This window comes from Sceloporus undulatus, chromosome 6, assembly GCF_019175285.1.
Source record: "Sceloporus undulatus isolate JIND9_A2432 ecotype Alabama chromosome 6, SceUnd_v1.1, whole genome shotgun sequence".
In the NCBI taxonomy this organism is placed as follows: Eukaryota; Metazoa; Chordata; class Lepidosauria; order Squamata; family Phrynosomatidae; genus Sceloporus; species Sceloporus undulatus.
Window position 1 is genome coordinate 132518956 of NC_056527.1, and position 22423 is coordinate 132541378.

Below are 22423 nucleotides of genomic sequence, written 5' to 3' on the forward strand. Positions count from 1 at the left end.
TCAGGCTGCATTATAAGATATTTACAAGCCAATGGTGATGAACACACTGCAAAACCAATCCCTTTCTTTCCTTCCTTTCTTCGGCGGCAACAGATATTTCTTTTTTTATACATATACTCTCTATTCATACAACAAAAACAAATTCTACATTAAGATCACATCATATGCGTCATTTCCTTTTACTTATGTAATTAAAAAAAACATTGTTACAACAGTAATTTCAATACTGAATGTCTATCTTAACTTCTACTCCCTCCTAGTTAACCATCAGCTTTCCGATAACTTAATCTATTACTATTATCATTATTATTGCCACTCCATTACATCCGTTTTCCTCTTTGTCATCTAATCCGTATATATCCTACCTCTAATACTTGAACTTCATCTCATCTTGATAATATAATTCGGGGGGGAAACCAGTGTAAGCAGATGGAGAGGTTCCAGTATCATAAGATTCAGACCAGTTTGTACCCTTACAGCGACTGGTTTGTAACTCCACATTTTGTAATGATAAGTGTCAATAAAAAAATAAGACCTTTCCAGTTTTTCCTTCTAGTATTTTACTACTGGATGCCGGTCTTCCTCAGCTATTTGGAGAGGTTTATTATCCAGCAAAAAGGCACGTCTGTCCAATTCTTTATCAGTCATTCGTCTATTGTGGATGCTTTTTTATCTTTTCATTTTTTGGCAAGAAGAACACCAGCAGCTGTAACTATATAGGTATATATGTAACTATATAGGTGGCCAGAGATATTTTCAAAACTCAAGTGTTATTTTGCTTGTTGGAGAAGAAGTCAGGAGCCAAGAAAAGGGAGAAGGACTTGGGGAGGTTGAGTTGAGCGATCCCTTGCAAGAAGACAGAGAGGAGAATGGAGGGTGGGAAAGGTTTGACAAAAATAGTCAAAGGTTGAAAAATAAGAGTGTCAAGAAACCCTGAAGAGAAGGATACAAGATGGGCAAAAATCTTTGCAGTTTGGACCTTACTCTGAGTGGGAAATGCATGGGATTATCTGTGCAAAAAATGACATCCTTGTGCAGAGAAAATAACATTTCTGCATGATCAACTTGTTTTCTGTTCTGTGCAGAAAATGCATTTCCTGTGCAAAAAGCCCCCCATGAAAACCAAACAGCTTAGGAAACTTGTTTGTGTGTGTGTGACAGAGAGAGAGAGAGAGAGAGAGAAGAAATCATCATTTTGTGGGGGAAAATTGACATTTTCTTTGCAGAAATTGGACAAAACTGTGCCCCTCTCGCACGCACACTTTTTTTTGCACAGAATAAATCCCAAACTGTAAATTGTCTTTGAAAATTGCATCGTTTTTAATGACTTTCCCACAGCAAGGAGAGAAAGTGTGAAATTGTTCATTCTTGCCTTTGAGAATGAGATTTCCAAAGATTTACATCCCTACGGATTACAGAAGGTGCCTGGGAAGCTATCTGTAAACAAATAAATACATTCCTATATGGCATCTTTCTTCGACTGCAGTTGAGTATTGCTTCCTCCCGAGGGGCATAGCATCATAGTTTCTCTTACACTCCAGCGTCTCCTTTCTTCGTTGTGTAAGATATGCAAGCCACACTTTGCAAAGAGGTTGAAAAGGTTTGTTCTGACTCACCACCAAGAAGGCAGCTCTGGGGTATAAAGGGATAATATTGCTGCATGTTGGGTTGCGTCCAACTATTCCTTCCAGGTAAAGTAACATCTGGTGTGCTCTATGGACTGACCTCACATGGCTCTTGAGCTGCCTTCGAGTTTTGTTATTGTGTCTCAGCTCAGCTCAGACTGGGAAAAATGATGTTTGCATTTCATAGATCCCTTTGGCCAAGAGTTCAGATTGTCCCTTGATGTGTCGTATTTCAGTGTGATTTTGGATATCATTTACTGTATATATGAGATTCAGCATTGTGTAGTGGTTTGCGCATTGGACTATGACTGAAGACCAGGGTTTAAACTCTTACTCAGCTATGTAAACCCATTGGGAGACCTTGGGCAAGTCACACTCTCTCAGCCTCAGAGGAGGGCATGCCAAGAAACATGCCAAGAAAATCTTGTGATAGGTTCACCTTTAGGGTCTTAGGAAATGACTCGAAGGCATACAAGTTTGACTATAAGTTGACCTCATGTACAAGTTGAGGGCTGATTTTGGGGCCCAAATTATGGGTTTTGATATGATCCAAGGGTTAAATTTAAGGGGTAAAAGGAGGAAGGAAAGGAAAATGATGCCAAGGAACTTAGAAAAGTGCAGCAGGCATAATGTTTGTGTTCACCCTAAAAACTGGATGGATGAGGATGGCGTTACAGAAAATGGTGGCCAGTTCATTCATCTGATTCTATTTCCAGGGACTTAAGGGAAATAAAAATGGAAGCCTCCCCCAAATGTTCCTAATAATTGTGAAAATGAAAGCAATGGGAGGGAAGAGAGGAAAGGTTTCTGGGTTTTTTTTCCCTGCTTGAAAGTTCCCACACGATAAGTTTTGCCTTGCTGTTTATTTTTCCTATTACAAGATTATGGAAAACGTGTTCAAACAACATTAACATAATCACCCCTGAAGTCTTTAAAATCACTATGCAAAAATATTCCAAGTACGCTCGCACTTCCACATACGCTTAGCAGCCATAAGGAAAACCAGCGCAGCCTCCTCAAATGTTTAAACGCATTCATTTGCGAACAAGACATTGCTGGGCATTTTGCAGAGATACGTTTTATGACCTCCGTAATGAAGCCGACAGGATCCCTGTAGGTAGGCATTAAAGAGGTAAAATAGCATCTCAATTTGCCAGGTGTGTGTGTTTGACCGTGAATGAAAGTTCCCCTTCACTAGGCCACAAAAGCTGGCAAATTAAACCTATCTGCAGTACCTTCAGTGATAATGCACCCATCCATGGGGTAGCCTAAAATGTCACATAATTTAAAATGTAATTATTAAAAAAAAATTCTAAGATCATTTAGGCAAATAAAGGTTCCTCTCTGAAGTGTGAGAGAGAAATAGAAAAGGAGATCGTTTTTGCCCATATGGTCCTAAAAGTCAATGTGGGAAAGCACAGACCCTGAATTGGATTTGACCCTCCTTCAGTCTCAACTTCATGCTTTCCCCCAGATAGTCATGCACTCTTCTTATTTGGTAGTTTTCCTAACTTACGCATGGCTTTCCCCTAATTCTAAAAGATTGAATTGTGTCTCCTAGGGCTTACTTAGTGGCCAAAATACCCCAAAGACACCAAATTCCATCTGATCTTGGAAGCAAAGCAGAGCCAACCTGCTTAGTACATTTGGCCCTCCGTTTTCACGGGGATCTGTTCCGGACCCCCTTGTGCAAATGGAGGTTCATGCATATTCAAGACTCATAGGCTTGAATGGGGTGCACCCACGGGCATGCGCGCTGTTGGAGATAGTGGAGGTCACCCTTCTGTGGATATTCGAGGGTGTGGATCCCAGATCCGCGAATTAGGAGGGGCAACTGTACTTGGATGGGGGACCACCAACAAATACTAGGTGGGAAAAAAGCAAATAAAAAGAAGTCAGCTCATTTGAGATGTGCTGGAGAAGAGTGTTGAGGATAGGGTTGTTTAAGCCATTGTATTCCCCATCACCATGTACAGTCGTGAGAGCTGGACCATGAAGAAAGAGGATGAAAAGAAAATCAACTCATTGGAGATGTGATGCTGGAGAAGAGTGCTGAGGATACCATGGATGGCCAAGAAGACAAACGGATGGGTCCAGGAATCAACGAAGCCTGAACTCTTCCTGGAAACGAAGATGACCAAGTTGAGGCTGTCATACTTTGGCCATACCATGAGAAGACACGACTCATTGGCAAAGATAATAATGCTAGGAAAGACAGAGGGAAGTAGAAAGAGAGGAAGGTCACATGCTAGATGGATGGACTCAATCAGATACGTTACAGGCATGAATTTGCAGGACATGAGCAAAGCGGTAGAAGATGGGGTTTTTTTTGAAATATCACATCCACACGGTTGCCTTGAGTAGAGGTCAACTCAAGGGTAGTTAACAAGTGGCTTATATTTTAGACAGCAATGACAGTAGTATGGAGATGACATTGTGCAATAAGTACCAGTCAAAGATGCTTTTATTCTGTTAAAATTCCACTTTTTAGCCTTGTGGAACTGTGTACATATATGTGCATGCTTTCAAGTTGTCTGTCAACTTATGATGCTCCCGTGAATTTCAACCAGTTCTCTTAGGCAAGGAATCCTCAGAGACTTTGCCACAGCAGAATCCAAGAATATAGGACAACACACTGCTACTACACATTTAAATTAGACTACACATGCTCTCAACCTCAGTGGAAGGTAATGGCAAACCACCTCTGAACAAATCTTGCCAAGAAAACCTCACGATAGTATCGCCTTCAGGTCACCATAAGTCGGAAACAAGAGCAATGACAATAACCCATAATGGGATACCTTTGAGAGGCCTTGTTTACACTCCTGAAGGAGTGTAAAAATCTTTCCACTGGTGCATTAAAGATTTGGCATTAGCTCTCTTCCCACAGCTGTTCCTCTCTTTCCCCGAAACATTTAGCATCCACGATGGAACAAAATATTATTTGTAGCTTCGGGTGACTCAGCAAAGGTGAGTAAGGAAGGTCCTCATTTCAACTGCTGGCCTCCAGATGCTCCCATGAAAGGACTGGTGAGGAAGCCTTGCAATCTGTTGCTACTATGTGGAACAATAATGAATGGTGGGGAAAGAGCAAATGAGTCATGGAGCATCACCCAACCATGCCCACGTGGCTGAGAAAGAGACCAAGCTTGTCACATTCTCAGCCGATCTCTGTGCGTGTTCACTGGGCTACTTTTGGAAATTGTTTGCAAACTCCAGCAGGTCCCAAATGTTGTGGTCGGACAGCTGAGTAGGGCTGGTTATAAGGAGCAGGCAACTCCCTTGTTGTAACAGCTCCATAGGCGACCAGTTTGCTCCTGGGCTGAAGTCAAACTACTGAAGTCCAACTACTGAAGTCCAACTACTAGACCAATTACAAAGATGAAAGCCACCAGCTGGACTTTCTCAAAGACCCTGGCAGAACTGATCATCCCATCCAACTAAGTACAGAATTATTATGCTCTCTCAAGTATGCTTTGCAGAAGCTGCAGAAACAACAACCCTCTCCAGGTTACCAAGTTAAGATAGCAAATGCTTGCTAAAAGCTTTTTTATCCACTCTTGACTTGCTCCATTGAAAGGGTGGACCAGATTCTGCAACCCAGCAGGTTCGTTCCCCAACAATAATGGCAGAAAGACTTGCAATATGCTGCACTCAAGGTGGCCATTTATTAGGCAGGATAAAGCAGATGCTTATCCACATTTGCCCATCCAATTACACAAAAGGAACTTGCATCCCTGGTGTGCTCAGGAGAGAGGGAGGGTTGTAGGCTCCCACTCAAACAAAGTCTCTGCCTGAGAGCAGAAGCAGAATAATTATTTCTGTAGGAGAATGTAAAGTTCAGATAACAGCAGTGGATTGCCTCCCAAACATTTATCTTAGTTTGCATGCCTTATGATGTACAATATCCACTTAAGGGAGTCAATGTGGGAGCAAGAAACTGCATGGCAAACTGACAATGTGGAGGTACATCCTACAAGGTTTAGTAGGATTACTCCCAGGTAACTGCACAAGCTCCTCATCACAGCCTAACTCTTACTGTTAATCTAGACCAGAGAAGTTGGATAAAATCTGCACAAGCTCCTCATCACAGCCTAACTCTTACTGTTAATCTAGACCAGAGAAGTTGGATAAAATCTTGTATCACAGGCTGCATGGATCTATATCATTGACATGATATGAAGTTCTGTTAGAGAATTGCAAAGATGCACAATGGGGTACTTTACAAGATGTCCTGCTGCACAACAGGGGCTCCAACCGCACAATAGTACAGAGTGAATGTGTGGACATTTACCCAGTACTACAGGATGCATGTGTCTCCTTAAAAAAGTGACTTAGGCATGTTACAGAGCGCCGAAAAGCGGCGCTCTGCCTGCGCCATCATTAGCTGCGCCGAGAAGCCCCAGCGGCCAAACCGCGAGGCTTCCCGGCGCAGCTAAAAAGAAGCGCCAAAATGGCACTTCTCTGTGCGTCACGGCTATGATGCCGCAAGGCGCCAATGGCACACTCGCGGCGTCATATGCGCCGCACAATGTCCGGACGCAGCACGTCCGCTACGTAAAGATGGCGGCCCCCATGTGGAACGGGCACCACCATTTTGTACGGACTCGGTCCGTACTAGGTTTAGGGGTGTCCGGAAGTGACGCCTCTTTCTAACCCCAGTACGAACTGAGTCCGCACTTTATGCCCGTCTGTAACAGGCCTTAGACTGCATCTGCACCACAGAAATAATCCAGTTTAGCACCACTTTAACTGCCGTGGCTCAATGCTATGGAGTTTTGGGAATTGTAATTTGGCAAGACATTTTAGCCTAAGTCACTTAGGAAAACACCAGTGTCAAAAAGGCGCTGGTTAAATGGGTCTTGAGCATAGCCCCCCTCTCGGAATCGCTTCCGCAATTCGGTTTAAGTGGGAACCAGGATCGTTTGAACTAGTTCAAACCAATTTGCAATCTGGTTTAAAAGGTAATAAGAATAAGACCAAAATAAGACTTTCATTGAAAAGAACAGGGAATTCTCTTTTTGTCAGGGTTGGACTGGTTGACCCTTGGAGTTTCTTCCAATTCTATGATTCTAACTAAGACATGAAATAGAAAACGGCCCCATTGGAGCCAACAGCCACCGGTGGTTGAAACAAATAAGGAAAGGGACACAAGAAAGAAAGAAAGAAAGACAGACAGAAAGAAAGAAAGCAATATCATCCCACCCCAGTGCTTTCCTGACTCAGGGTGGGTCCCGCTTTCAGTCTGATTTGTTCATCTATGCAGATCTAATTGGCAAGCTCTAATTTAAACCCAGATTTAATCAAGCTTTAATAAATAGCACATGGAATTCCCTCCCTGGAGGTTAACGCCAAATCTCCCACACATCATTATTCATTGCAAGATTATTATTATTATTATTTTACAAAAACAAGGTCCTTTTTTTTCTTTTTGCATAAATTTATGGCCCTTAGCAGAAAACTGAACAAGATAACAAGAGGTGCTGTCGAGCTTTTCCCCGCTCCAGAATAACTGCAATATAAAAAAAGCTGTTTTATGAAAGCAGCTTTGTACACAGTAGAAAATTATATTGTGTTCAAAATTTATCTTCTTCACTGTCAGTTCTTCCTCGAGGGAGTTTTTTTTTTTTTTTAAGAGAGAGAGAAGGGAGTTGGAGGAAGAGGAAAGACTAATAACTGGAATGATGGATGTTTTCTCCTTTCCAGCAAAGAAGTGGGCCTCTGTTTCGAAGCTTAACTTCTAGGGGAGGATTCTGCTTTCTCAAACCCACCTATTCTATAACTTCTTTTGCTCAGTTAATCTCAACGTTGCTACAAGATATTGCATACTGATATTCCATGGTGATGTCTCTGAATGCGACTTAATGGCTGCCCAGGAATAGTCTGAATAGAATTACACTCATCCCTCCATATTTGTGGATTTGATATTTGCAGATTTGATTATTCATGGATTTAATATGTTCTCTCTAGGAATATCTAGGTCCTCCAGTGCAACTCAATGGTCAACTTTAACTAAAAGTCGTACTGAAAGACCTAGAGATTCCTAGAGTGAATAGTCTACTAAGCATTTGGGGCTCCTCCAGCGCAGTTCTATGGTCAGTGTCTGTCGGATGTTGACCACAGAGTTGCGCTGGAGGACCGAGAGAGGTGCCTCTCAGGTAAAAACATGGTGTTTTTGATATTTGAGTATGGTTTTTCCATATTCAAAGGGTTTTGTGCCCCTAAGTCTAGTGAATATGGAGGGACAAGTGTAGTTGTTCTCAGTCTCAGCTCTATCCCTGGATGTGAAAGGATGTTGGACTCCATCAATGGAAGGATTGGCATACTTCTCTACTATATATCACTTGCTGCATCATTTACCATTAACAAAACTTATCATATAGACACAATATATGTGTTAAGAGCATTGCACTGGTTTTCTCAGGAGGAAAGCTCTTCAAGGCACTATCTCCCTGCAGGGCCTTGGAGGCTGAAGGTTTTTAAAATGGACAGTTAACCGAAGTGACTCCAAGTAAAAATGAGGTAGAAGGACAAACTGATTTGGCAGGGGGAAAACCCCCAATTATTTCTTTATTAAAAAGACAGGAAAAATAATAGCAGAAACTAACAGAGCCATCTATACTCAATGCAAGCTGTTTCTCCACGTGAAAGAAGTGGAAAACAGCATGGAAGCTAAACAACCTTTTCCTAACCAATCTAAGGGGGACAGAACTAAGGGACCAAAAAAGACATAGGAGAAGATATAGATATAGAAAGGTTTAGATATTTATCACAAAATGGGGGGGGGGTTTATACCAGTCTGAACCAGTTCATCAGGTCTCCACTCCATGGAAGAAAAGAAGACAGTTAAGTACAGATTGCTCTCGGTCAAGATTATGGAGAAATGAGGGGATTTTGTCATTTGTCGTTTGGCTTGGTTTTTCCCAAGATGGGCAAAGGATCCAGGTCACAGCCCTAGCTTGTCTATTATGAATTCTTCAGACTCTGCCAACAGACAGCATTACTGCTTTATGCATCAACATCTAATATTCAGATTTATTGAGCACAATGTGTAACAGTGTTTTCAGCATCTTGCACTAAACCAATGTTTGGGGAGCCCTGGAACCAAAGCTAGTCTTGCACAGAGCACTCAGACACAGTCCCATCTCTCTCTATCCGTTCATTATTTACCACCATGGTCCTATTACTCACTAGTTGGTTCCAGAGCAGAAATAACCAATGAAGAATTTTAGATGCTCTTAGTCACTGCTCTGGAGGTGTTCTTGTTTGGAGGGAAATTTCTTGGTATTATTATTATTATGTTGTTGGTTTTTTGCTCACTTTGCTCTCTGGGCGTCATGAATAATAACTAGAATATAATAATAGTTCCTTTAGCTACACGATTAGCCAGACAACTGCAGACGAAAAGAAGGAAAGAAACCCACAGCTTGATACAACAGTTGAAAACTCATTAGAAACATAGAGCTGCTTGCTCCGAGAATGTTGTTGATTCTTATCCAAAGGTTGTAATAGATTGGATATTAAAATGCTTTGGGTGCTTCCATCCCGTTCAGTGTGTTAATTAGAATTAGATATCTTGCTTACTTTGCAATTCTCTCGAGAAGATGTATGTTGGAGCATGGCTTTGTTTCTGTAATGATTCCCTAACCAAGATGATTGGTTCGGACATTACTCAGTAAGAAAGAATGCCAAGAGGTAAGCCCAAAGGCTGGCACCGACTGCACTGGGGATATTAATAGAGGTTATTTGCCAGAGAGTAAGTTCTGTAACAAGCCAAAAATAAAAAGATATGTGATAGCACATGCTTTTCTTCAGCTCCATGTTTTGCATCGAGGATGCAGAGCAAGATGCGGGAAGCTAAACAAAAGGTGAAGTGTTTTCTTGACGGTCATTGTTATTAGAATGCATAGCTGTCCGAAGTGGAGGATGAGATGGCATTTGGTTGCCATTTATGGCTGCATCTACACTGTGGAATTAATGCAGTTTGATGCCACGTTAACTGTCATAGCTGTGGAATTCTAGAATCTGCAACTTGAGCTGGTGGCCTGTTTCCACATGATGGTGAGACCAGCTCTGATGGTCACCATCAGCATAACATCACAAAATGACTTGCAACGCAAGGTCAAAACAGAATAATTTTAGCACATATTTAGCAGAGGTGCTCTCTCAAGTGGTGAAAGATGGCTATCACATCCCATACTTTTCCGCACCTCTGTGTTTTTAGATTTTGCATGCTTTGCTTTGTCCAGACGTCGTCTGCAAGGCTAGATGTTGAGGAAACCCTGTCGTGGGATGAAAAACGGGGCTATTGCAGGGAGCATGCATCCCTCTTAATGCCTAGATGCTTACGTAAGTCTCTCAGAAGGGCAGAGGTTGCTAACAAGAGCCAGCAGACTGCAACATTTCTTGTCTCCTCTTTCCACTTCATTTGGAAGGTTGAGGACTTTGTTTCCTCATTCAAAGGATCTGGAGTTTAGTCTTGCGGGAGCCTACATCACTTTAGCTGTCAACGCCATCTCCAGTTAATATCCTTAATAATCCAGACAGCATACCCCATTAGCAATGAACTTCCATGACACCTCTGCCCCGTACCTCTGAGACTGATCCGTCAGCTTGTGCTGTTGAACTGTTGTCATTCTTGTCCTCTGACAGTTCGCTCCAAGAGCAATGCGGCAGATTCTTAATTGCGGAGACGATCCCTTTCTTGGTTGCTCTTTTCCGAGGCTTCGTTATATCATTGCCTCTGAAACAATTCCTGGCTTGGATCTTGTCCCTGCCTTAGGACAGCAGGAAGCGGCATGAAAGGTGTCAAACACGAACTCTTAAAAGTTTTGCGACGTACGCTAGAATTTAATGAAGCTCAGTTACTTTCTGGATGCAGTTAATCATGCAGAGCACTGGGAAATGCTTGGCCAGTAAAAACATATTTTATCTTCCTAGGAAGCATAAACCTTGGCCTTTTTTCTTCTTTTGGCTGGGGACATGCCGATATTTGGGCTTAATTAATTACCAAAAGATATGAAGGTCTGCGGTGTGACATACGCTGAACGTTCACGTGACGCGCGGAAAGAAAACAGCTGACACCATTTGGAGCATTTAGAGACAATGCAAGAATGTTTTGATGCTTATGTTAAGCCGAACTAACCCCAACAGGCAGTAATTGTTTATGCCACTCCTGCGGATGCTAATAGGTTGGATTGCCACCAGCTGTCACACCGAGTGGTGATTTAGCCTCAAATAACAGCTCAACTAAACATCATTTGATGCTTGGAGTAATTATTTACTTTGCGGCTGAAAGAAGACCAGGCTAAGCGTAGACGGAAAGGGTCCAAGGGGCAGCTTCCAAGCAAGTCCCATGGAAAGGCAGCAAGGAGCATGAAGCGTGTGTAAATTCTTCTGCTTCTGTATTAGAAATTGTGCGGGGTGTTTTTCCCCCATAACTGTGCAAAGAAGGTGGAAGGGTTTGCATGAAGGACTGAGGTGCCAAAAGAGGTCTTCCAAAGACTTCTGTGACTACATAAACCATTTTCCACCATACTTCTTTGGCAACTAGACTACTCAGTCTACAATATAGTTAGAACATGCAAAGAAAAAAAAGAGTGGCTTTGGTGGTTTGGGATGGTTGAATCCACACTGGATTTTATGGCAATGATGATGGTGTTGGTGGTGGTCATTGCCATCATTGTCTGCTTCATTGTCTTTATTTATATCCTAACTTTACACCCAGATTGGGACTCAAGATGGCTTACCACTTAAAACAATACAGTACAGTATAGTTAAAACATGCAAAAACAACCCCTTCCACACACACATTAAAATCAGATTTTGAATCAGCCCCTGAGTTATGTGTAAAGCCTTCCACTTTACCAAGCCTTGTCAGCTTTTCCTATAAGTCATGATATCCCATGATGTGACCAAAGTATGATGTCCTTAATTTAATCAGTATGTAGATCTTGCAGCACCATTGAGACTAAGTTAAAGAAAGAAGTTGGATGAGCTTTTGTAGATTTATGTCTACTGCACCAAATGCATCTGAGGAAGTAGACTTAAGTCTAGGAAAGCTCACGCTACCAACCTCTTTCTTTCAGTTAGTCTCAGAGGTGCTACAAGATCTCTCTATATACTGATTCTACAAACTAACATGGCTATATCTTACTTTAATCATTTTGTCTTCCAGGCTTGATTTGTTCTTGCTGGTGTACAGTACTTGACTTCAAGTTGACTCAAACTAAGGGTGGCTCTATCTTAGAGTTTCTTTGGCCATTGATTTCTGTTCCTCTGGAGGCTGGAACACAAACCAATGGCTTTGAATTATAAGGAAAGAGATCCCACCTAAGCTTTAGGAAGAATTGCTTTATTGCTGTTTGACAGTGCAATGGACTGCTCAGATGTGACGGACTTTATTGGAGGTGTTTAAACAGGATGGATGGCCATCACTCAGGAAGGCCTTAGTTGAATCTTCCTGCATGGCAAGAGGTTGGACAAAATGGCCCTTGAAATCCCTTCCAACTCTTAAGATTCAATGATTCTATGATTTTATGTGCATGCACACCCTTGTGCAATCTGACTAATGTGCATGCATATCCGTGCTCAATGCACATTCATGCACAATGGCATTGTATGTGCAACCCTACTTCTGCAAATTGGAAATGAATGAGGCTATTCTGCATTGACAAGTCCACTTTCCTAGCTGTCCTTTCCTGCTTCAAATTTTGAGCTTCTTTGCCAGCCTTTGATAGCGGAAGTGAATAATACTCCCTTCTAAAAATGCCCTTTCTCTGCTACTTAACCTTTTCAATCAAAGTCTAGTGAGAGATCAATTCCTTGGAAAGCTCTTCTTCCATGTTTCTTTTTCCCCCTCCCTTTCATTTCTTGCAACTCAGCAGCAGGTTTTGAATTTCTCAATGGAACGCAGCAGCGGTAGCAGAAGGTTGGCTGCTGAACTCATTGCAGAGTCCCAAGTGCTGGAAGTCAGAATGGAAAGGCTTGCTCATGTACCTGGGCTTGCAAAGGGATTCATGCAAAACAACTGTAGCAGCAGCAACAACAGCAACACACTGACATGGTTGCTACTCAAAATTGGCTATCTTGATGCCTTATGAAGAGAGATGTAGGGAGCTGGTTAGGTTTAGCCTGGAGAAGAGATGGTTAAAAAGTGATATGATGGCTCTGTTTAAATATTTGAAGGGGTGCCACACTGAGGATGAAGCAAGCTTGTTTTCTAGGACCAGGAACAATGGATGCAAACTACAGGAAAAGACATTCAACCAAAACATTAGGAAGAACTTCCTGACAGTAATGTTAAATATTTGAAGGGATGTCATATTGAGAAGGGAGCAAGCTTGTTTTCTGCTGCTCCAGAGACTAGGCCACAGAGCAATAGATGCAAACTATAGGAAAAGAGATTCCACCTAAATATTAGGAAGAACTTCCTGACAGTAAGAGCTGTTTGACCGTGGAAGATGCTTCTGCCTCAGAGTGTAGTGGAGTCTCCTTCTTTGGAGGCTTTTAAACAGAGGCTGGATGGCCATTTCTCATGGATGCTTTGACTTTGAGTTCCTGCATGGCAGAATGGGGTTGGAATGGACAACCCTTGGGGTCTCTTTCATTTCTGTGCTTCTATGCTTCTATGATTCCACAATGCTGCAAAAGAAGGACATGCCATAGTGCAACAAAGCATCCCATCACCCGCATGATTCTAGCTAAGGCTGTGCAGGTTGCTTCCATTCTTTCAACTCCTTTGCAAGGAAAAAAAAGACATTGGGAGGTCATCTTTTCTCAGGAAAAGGCTTCCCTTTTGCCTAGGAAGGATGGCTTTGCTCAGGCCTCCCATTTCTCCAGAATAACTGCTCTCTTATGGATATCTGTTATCTTCATTACTCCTGAGACCGCTGGCTGTGTGTTCTTATCTCCAGGAGGAGATATTATTGTGTGCAGCGAGAGCAGCAGCATCCCTCACCCAGATAGGGAGACCAAAAAAAGGCAGAAACACACTGATATCTGTGAGCCTTGTTCGCAACATCTGGTGACCAGGCTTTGTCAACAAGAAGAAAATTAATCTTCTCCGTCCTTCCAACCGGTCCATCACCCACTTCGAGTTCACCAATCTATATAATGAATGAGTCATATTCTATAGTCCAGGAAAGCGAGGAAAGCAGAAGAAGACTCTTATTTGAAAAACAACAACGACAACTATACCTTATTTCTTTATTGCTTCTTTGCATTTGAGGCAGACTTAATGAAAAATGGTTTCCTAAAGCAGCCGCAGCTTCTGTCCAAACTAGCAAAGTTCCCTTTTCGAAGGCTATGAAAAGACAGATCTTTGGGGAGGCGGCTGCACCTGTAAGGAAAGACGAAGGATTAATAAAGCTGGGTTACAAGCATAATGTAATGTTTTAAAGCACATTGGAATGCATTTGGGTCCCTGGATACTATAACTTCAAATTAATTTATCATCAAACAGCCCCGAAGGGTGGAACCAGGGAGTGAACATTATCGACTTCCAGGGAGGAAAAAACCCAGCTGTTTTAAAGCAACAGTGTGACTGTATGGTATAATTTTAGCAAAGAGAGGGATGTTTGATTGCAAGGCCCATCATTCTAGGACTAGGACCCAGAGCAATGGATGCAAACTCCAAGATAAGAGATTCCAGTGCAACATTAGGGAGAACTTTCTGATGGTAAGAGCAGTTTAACAGTGGAAGACACTGCCTTGGACAGTAGTCGAGCCTCTTTCTTTGGAAGCTTTTAAAGAGACGCTCTATAGGTAACATAGAACCACCATCTCCAACAGCAAACTCTGGACATCAAACTCTGGAGTGTGTTGAGAGTGATGGATGCAAACTTCAGGAAAAGAGATTCCACCTAAGCATAAGGAAGAATGATTAGGTGGAATCTAGGAAGAGTTGTTTAACAGTGGAAGACGCTGCCTTGGAGAGTAGTCTCCTTTTTTGGAAGCTTTTAAACAGAGGCTCTGTAGGTTGGTTTCATGGAACCACCATCTCCAACAGCAAACTCTGGACATCAGACTCTGGACAAAGCGTGTCCAGAGTGATGGATACAAACTCCAGGAAAAGAGATTCTACCTAAACATTAGGAAGGACTTCCTGAGGGTAAGAGCTGTTTGATAGTGAAAGACACTGCCTTGGAATGCATTGGAGTTTCCTTCTTCAAATGTTTATAACTAGAAGGTTGGATGGTCATATGTTGGCAGTGCTTGGATTGTGTGTTCCTGCATGACAGAATGGGGTTGGATTGGATGGCCCTGGGGTCTCTTCCAACTCTATGATTCTATTGATTCTAGGCCCTGTGTTAAAATTGCAAAAGTAGGTGGTTGCTTTCATATTCTGCCGCTGGGCTTTCCAACCCAGACTCACCCAGGAGACTAATTTGCTCCTAGGTCTGTTCCAACCGGGTTCTTTATAATACAGTATATCCTCCCCTCATTCCACCACACAGAATAAAAGCATCTCTTCCTAATGAGAGATGATAACCAATATAAATAAGCCCATCAGGGGTGGCTGCATGACACTTCTGGTGCATTACTGAAGCCTGCAAATCAAAAATGAGCACATTGATTTGCACGCATGGTAAGGAATCAATAGAAAGCAGAGCAGAGCAAAGCGATCTCCCTGTATGGAAATGCAATGCCACCAACTTCTCATCTGTTTTATGCCGCTGGCAACTTTATTTTTCTGTGTTTTATGCTGATGGGACTGGGTATAATAAGAGAGTGCAGTTGTGTGTGTGTGTGTGTGTGTGTGGCACCATGGTCTAAAATAATTACAATATTTTTCCCACTTTGCATTTATGGGAAACTGGGAGATACGAAAGTAATAACTGCTCCTGACGCTCCCTGTTGTTCTCTGGGAAATTAATGCATTTTCTTTGCAACAGAGCACAAAAGGATATTAAGTCCAGGGATAAAAATATAATAAGCATTGACCTATAACTGATGCAGTTTGAGCAGAAGGCAGATTATCTTAGACAGATGGAAAGGGCAATAGAGAAATGCCTATCCGATGTACTTGGGCCAGGGTTAAATGAAGCACCAAACATACGCAAAGACATTCCCACTTGGCATAAGAAGGTTCAAAATGTGCGGTCATGGGAAACTGAAAACCATATTGCAACTGGTTGTATGGTGTGTCGTCCTGGGATCCTCAGATATAGGACAAGATATAAATATTTGATAGATAGATGACAGAGGGATAGAGAGACCGCATTTGCACTGCCGAAATAAACTGGTTTGGCACCTTTTTAATTGCCATGGCTCAATGCTATGAGATCCTGGGAACTGTAGTTTGTTATGGAGCAGAGGCTAAAGACCTTGTTAAAGTGGCATTTATAGTGGTGTCACACCTTGTGCAGTGTGGATGCAGCCCTTAAGAGATAGAGAGTGATTTTTCTTTCTGTTAAAATCAGAATGTTTCCACTTCTGGCCAAGACACACTGCAGAAATAATCCAGTTTGAGACCACTTTAACTGCCCTGGCTTAATACTAGGAAATCCTGGGAACTGTAGAACTACACTTCCCAGAATTCCCTAGCATTGAGCCAGGGCAGTTAAAGCAGTCTCAAACTGGATTATTTCTGAAACTGTTTTGGCCCAATATCATGGTTTCCATGTTCCTCTTGCTATTACTCTTAACCAGAGCTTTAAGGAAGTTCCTTCTTGGGATTTCTAGGCCATGCTGACTGGGAGGGGCAGGGGATGCTGGGAGCTGTAGTCCTCAAAAGGGGAACTTTTTCCAAGCTCCATCCCTAGCAGAGACTTCTCTATGGTCCTTAAAGGATAACGCTCAACCTAACAACACAACACACAACAGCCAACTATGCAATATCCATACAGGAATACACAATAGTATCCTTTAACAGAGACATTCAACCCAATAATAATATCCTTTAAGGATAACATTCAACCTAACAACACAACACACAAGAGCCCATCATAACAATATCTAGACAAGAACATACAGCAATATCCCTGGTGTCCTTTAAAGATAATACTCAACCCAACATACACCATGCAATATCCAGACAAGAACACACAATAGTCCAGAACCCTGGAAGGCACAAAGGATGACTCCTAAGCCAGCAACACAAGACATGCAACAATCGCACAAACCAGCACTGGAGAAGACAGAGAAGGCACCCAACCCTTGCATGAAAAGCAAGGCAGCACAACAGACACAAAAGAACACACAACAGTGCACACAGCACAGCCACAACCCCACAAAGGATAAGATGCAGCTCACAGCATAAGGAGAACACAACACACACCACAACACACACACACACCCTGTCCCGCCCCCATCTGCGCCTGCGCCCTCCTCTCTCTCTCAATCCCTTGGGTCCATCTCTACTTGCAGAGCTGTCCTTGCCTTTGGTGCTGAATCCTCCGCTCTTCTCCAACGAGGCAGACGACTCTCACAAGCCCAGGCGACGCCTTCTCCTCCTCCCAGCCTCTCGTCTCTGAAGCGGGGTGTGTGTCTACAGTGTGGACCCTCCAGACAACTCTGGAAGCGCCTCAGAGCCCCTCAGCCCAAGGCTAGAGAGAGCCCAGAGACCCTTCTGCCTCCTCTTCCTCTGACCCCCAGCCAGCTCCCCAAAAATGAAAGGGAGAGGAAACCTTTGGTCATGATGCTCCTGAAGGTTGAGACCAGCCGAGAAGTTCAAGGAGAAGAAGAGCCAGCAGATCTCTCAAGAGAAGATCCAGAAAAGCTTTGCCTAATTCCTCTCCCCCAAAGGAACTGAAGAAGGGTGGTCTTCTCCCAATAGGAGTAGGAGGAGGGAAAGGACTCTGGAGGTTAGGCTGGAGTTCAGCCTCCTTGGTCCTCACCTTCTGCCTGGAGACTCCACTCTTTGGCAACCTTCTGCCTGGAGTCTCCACTCCTCCTTGGAAGTGGTCATTGGCAACTTTCTGCCTGGAGTCTCTGCTCTTCCTTGGAAGTGGTCATTGGCAACCTTCTGCCTGGAGACTTCCTTGGAGGTGGTCATTGGAAACCTTCTGCCTGGAGACTTCCTTGGAGGTGGTCATTGGCAACCTTCTGCCTAGAGATTTCCTTGGAAGTGGCCATTGGCAACCTTCTGTCTGAAGACTCCACTCTTCTTTGGAGGTAGTGATTGGAAACTTCTGCCTGCAGTTTCCACTCTTCCTTGGAGGTGGTCAGGAGAAAGTCCCAGGAGCTTCAAGAGGTGGCTGTCTTCTCCTCTTCACTGCTCCTAAAAGTGGTCATCCATGGTTTGGGCACCATCCCAGCCTTGGCTTGTCTGCCCAGCTGTCTGGAGGGAGCTGATGGCTATGGGAAGCCCATTGGCATCCCTGGCAGAGTGAGGAAGAGGCAAAAGAAAGAGAAGGAGTGAGAGAAGAGCCCAAACGTGGGGAAGTGTCGGATATACACCTCAAGAGGAAGCACTGAGGTAGCCCTTCTTCACAATCCTTGTCTTATGGCTTGAAGGTAAGAGCCTTTTACTGTTAAGCACAGTGTAGATTCTTTTTGGAGACTGTGGGTGATGAAAAAGGAATAGTTTTTTTAAAGTATGTTCTGTGTTGTGCACAAAGAAGAAGAGAATGAGAGGTGTAAAAAAAGAGAGGTGTATTGTATAGCAGGATAAGCAGAGGGAACAACTGAATAAATGTTTCGTAGTACCTTTTGTAGAGAGAAGAAAAGGCAGGTAGGCTTTTATACTTCAAAACTGCAAAGAGACTCTCTCATCAAGGGTTCTCTTCTTTCCTTCTGAAGTAAATGGAAACTTCTTGTATTTTTTGTACTCTTCCAACAAGGTCTATGGATGTTGCAACTCTGTTCATTTGTGCCATTGGAAGAGATCTGTGGCTTCCATCCTCACTACAGAATCCATCATAATGAAACTTTTCCGTGTGCATGAAAAATGGGGGGAAAGGAACTTCTTGACCCAGCCCTAGTGATGTTTAGACAGGGCAAGTCCTGGGTCCAAGAAGTGTAGTGGAAGGGAAGGGAATGAACAGTAATGTGTGAAGCAGGGACATTTTGCCTTTTTTTATTCCCAGAATCAAAGATAAAGTTTGGAAGGGTGTATGGCAAGGAGAAAATAACACCCACCTTAGAAGGATTTGATTTGATTCCTGGCATATTAATGTAGGCAGATTTAGCAAGATGAAGAATGTAGTGTTGCTTCCAAAGTAGTCCTTCTCTTCCTCTTCTTCTTCTTCTCTCCTTTTTCTGATCCCTTGTTGGATGGGATCAGCTAGCAAACAGATTGCACCATCACTGCAATGCAAACAGTTTCGCAGGATAGCTTTACAGTGATTGTCATTCACCATTTATGTGGCATTGTTAAGGGTGCAAAAGCGTTTCTGTTCCACTTGCTTTGAGACCTCTAGGAACTTGCCTGTGTTCCCATTTTGCACGGGAGGCTGAAGTTACACACAACTGTCCCTTCCACCAAGTAGACCTTTCTGTTGCTCAGTTACAGATTTTACTCATTCCCTTGATAAGTCAGTGGGAAACACGATCGCCTTTGCTATCCGTTGGATCACATAAAGTTTAGTTTGTAAAGAATTGCAACATTTAAATGGAGAAAATGCTTTGCAAATGAGCTGGGATTTTTTGTTTCACCTCCAAGAGGTTCCTTCACACTATAAGGTTTTTGTGTCAACTTTAGTTGAGAGAAACAATGGGATCCACACCAATGTCTTACACAAATTAGTCCCTTCATCATCCAGTCTAAGACTGTGGGGCCAAAGACATATCAATGGAAATATCCAGGCGTCACAAACTCTACTAAGGAAGTTTGTAATTGTAAGGGAGGGCTAGCAAGGCTGTCAATTTGATAAAAGCACCTGATGAATGCTACCACCTTCTGCTTCTCAGAAGAGCGCTGTGCCCCAAATATGGAACAGTTTGGGCAGACCTTTAACAACGTTGCTCACTTAGTTCATATAAATATGATAGATCACTCCCATTGATTCAATGTGCCTACTTTGGACTAACTATAGACTGCACACGAATGTCTTAGGTGAATTAATTCAAAGATATAGCTGTGTTAGTCTGTATAATCCGTATGTAGAGAGACCTTGTAGCACCTCCGAGACTAACTGAAGGAAAGAAGTTGGCAGCATGAGCTTTCACAGACTTATGTCTACTTCCTCAGATGCATTTGGTCGCACTTTGCAACAGTGTGCAATCTCCTATTTATGTATGTTTATCCCCCCCCCCCACAAAACAATTCCCAGGGAGTTGCTACTGGCAACACAAGAAGAGTTGGCTGCTTTTTACTTTGTCCATAGAAAAATCTCGGCTCATTTATTTCCCTGGAGGAATGAGGTTTTCCTCTACATACCTCTACAGAAAGCGAGTGGGCTTTGTTTTCATTGATACATAGGGAAACGGTTTTAACATTCTGCACCAGTATCAAATAATGAGAGACGTTGGTTGCTGTTCCAAAATGAGCAAGCAAGCGTAGGAGAGCAAGTTGGCTACAGGTTGCTAGAATCCTCCTGTGATGCATCCACCATGAAGACCCGAAAAGCTGGGTCCTTGTTAAAACAAAGAGTAGGGACATTTTAAATGGAAAACCGTGTGAATGAAGCACCATCTGGTTGCAGATAGATACGATAATGGGGGGAAAGAGTGGAACTAATTCATGTTCTCCTTCCTTTCTATAGTTCAGAGGTTATCTTCCAAGTCTTTCTGTAGCATAGCATGACCTAAAAGCATGGGACTGGAAACTCTAGTCCTCTAGATGTTGTTGGACTGCAGTTCCTATCAACCAGGCATTATGAAGGTTTAACTTCAGCCACGTCTCATAGTGCATCATTTCTCTGTCTCCGAATTAGCATCTGTTTGTGGGACGGATTACCCATAATTAACTTTGCACAAGCTGAAAATGTCAGTGTAACTTGGCAGCTTTTTCCTTCCTATAAAGAAAGGAATAAACTAAATATTTTAGCATGGGGGAAGGCAAATTATCTTGGAGGCGTGGATAAGATCATGAAGAGATGAGAAAGGGGAAATCATCCACTCTTTCAACATGAGGCCATCATCGGAAACGGACGGCCAACCAGCTTAAGATAAATCTTTAGAGAAGACACTTCATCAGTTAGTTAACTGTTGGGATTCATTGCCACAGTATGGTATGAAGGATGAAAAGACCATATAGAGGCATGGTAATGCAACTGCAAAATAAGAAATACAGGGCCCTTTGAGATTGGTCTAAAAGAGTGTGAGTATTCATAAGGAAGATACTTGGGTTCAGTCAAGTTGTGCCAGTTGTTATTGCTGCTGCATCTTCTCACTGGATTATTTTGGGAGGCTGCTGATTTCTTGGATCTTTGCTATGGAACTGCCAAAGGTTTTTCTTTTTCTTTCTAAATGGAGCAAGGTTTGCTGAATCTACTTGAGTTGGGACTACCAATGAGATACAGACCAATGTTTGATAATACGACACAATTGCCAGCAGATTTTTGCTACAATTTCCTACATTTTGTTGCATAGGATACATGCCCAGATGCAGAGTTAATGCATTAATTGTGCAACATAACCCTTGTGTTGAATGGCAACGTCACACAACTGGACCAAAAGACCAGCTGAATGTACAACTGAGTGCTCATGTGTCTCTGCATCCAACGTGTTTTGTGAGGCACACTCACACACAGTATGTAAAGGCACAACCCTGCATTCGGCAACTCCATGTGTAACGCCACCACATTTCCAACTCTGCTTGGACAACCTTGAATTGAAAGTGTCCAGCCATTTCCATAGGGGAACTTACACATATGTAAGACAGCGACAAGCTGCTGGTATTTGTCTACCTTCCCAAACCATCACCTTGGGAGAAATGCACCAAACCCTATGAGGAGAGACTTGGGAAGCTGGATATGTTTAGCCTGGGGAAAAGAACGTTAAGAGGTGACATGATACCCATGCTTAAATATAACCAGCCCTCTGTATCCACTGATTGTTTTTATCTATGGATTCAACCATCCACGGCTGGAAAATATTAAAAAAATAATATAAATTCCAAAAGCAAACTTTTATAGAAGGGATGTTATTTCACTATGCTGTTGTATTTAATGGGATATGATCATCCATGGATTTTGGTATCCAAGGGAGTCCAGGGACCAAAACCCAGTGGATACCAGGGTCCCACTGCATTTGAAGGAAAGTCATATTGAGGATGAAGCAAGCTTGTTTTCTGTTGCCCCAGAGACTATAACATGAACCAGTGGATTCAAATGGCAAGAAAAGGGATTCCATCTAAACATTAAAAATAGCATTTTTTTTAAACTGTAATTGCTATTTGATAGTAGGAGGGTGGTGGACTCTCCATCTTTCAGAGGTTGGATGGGCATCTTTCAGGAATGCTTCGATTACATGTTCTTACATGGCAGGGGTTGAACCCAATCGCCCTTGGGGTCACCTCCAACTCTTACGATTTTGTGATTCCGTGATACCACAGTAATGTGCTAAGAATGCAGCCATTGCCTGACTCCCCATAAGGAGCTCTGCGGCCTGCAAACTTTGTGTGGTGTGCTTCTCCTCCTCCTTGCACTCTATGCTGACTGCAAAATACTATGTTATGAAACCGCCGTGCCCCCCTTGGACCAGTTCATAAAGATCCCCGACATCAGGTTCCTGCCTCCATTTCTCATACAAGCAAGGGATCATTATTTAATTCCCACATATGCATTTGCTACACAGCTCTGCGCGTCGTACTTATCCACACACCACCTTCTCTCATTTAACCTCGCCAAACTCTCCTGCTACTGTAATCGTGATTTCAATAGACGGTCTATTGCTCCACAATAATCCTAATA

At 42.8% G+C, this 22423-nt stretch overlaps 1 protein-coding gene across 2 annotated transcripts in view; it reads left to right on the plus strand.

Annotated features, from left to right (window-relative positions):
* The first annotated feature begins 1600 nt into the window (after window positions 1-1600).
* DRD2 (dopamine receptor D2) overlaps window positions 1601-22423 on the plus strand; it is a 59159-nt gene continuing 38336 nt past the window's right edge. Inside the window, exon 1 of one of the 2 annotated variants that reach the window (XM_042477142.1) lies at window positions 1601-1691. The gene's annotated coding sequence lies outside the window, so the exon portion shown is untranslated. Of the gene's footprint in view, window positions 1692-17012; window positions 18084-22423 lie in introns of those variants that run through there. The other variant, XM_042477140.1, reaches the window with a different exon arrangement.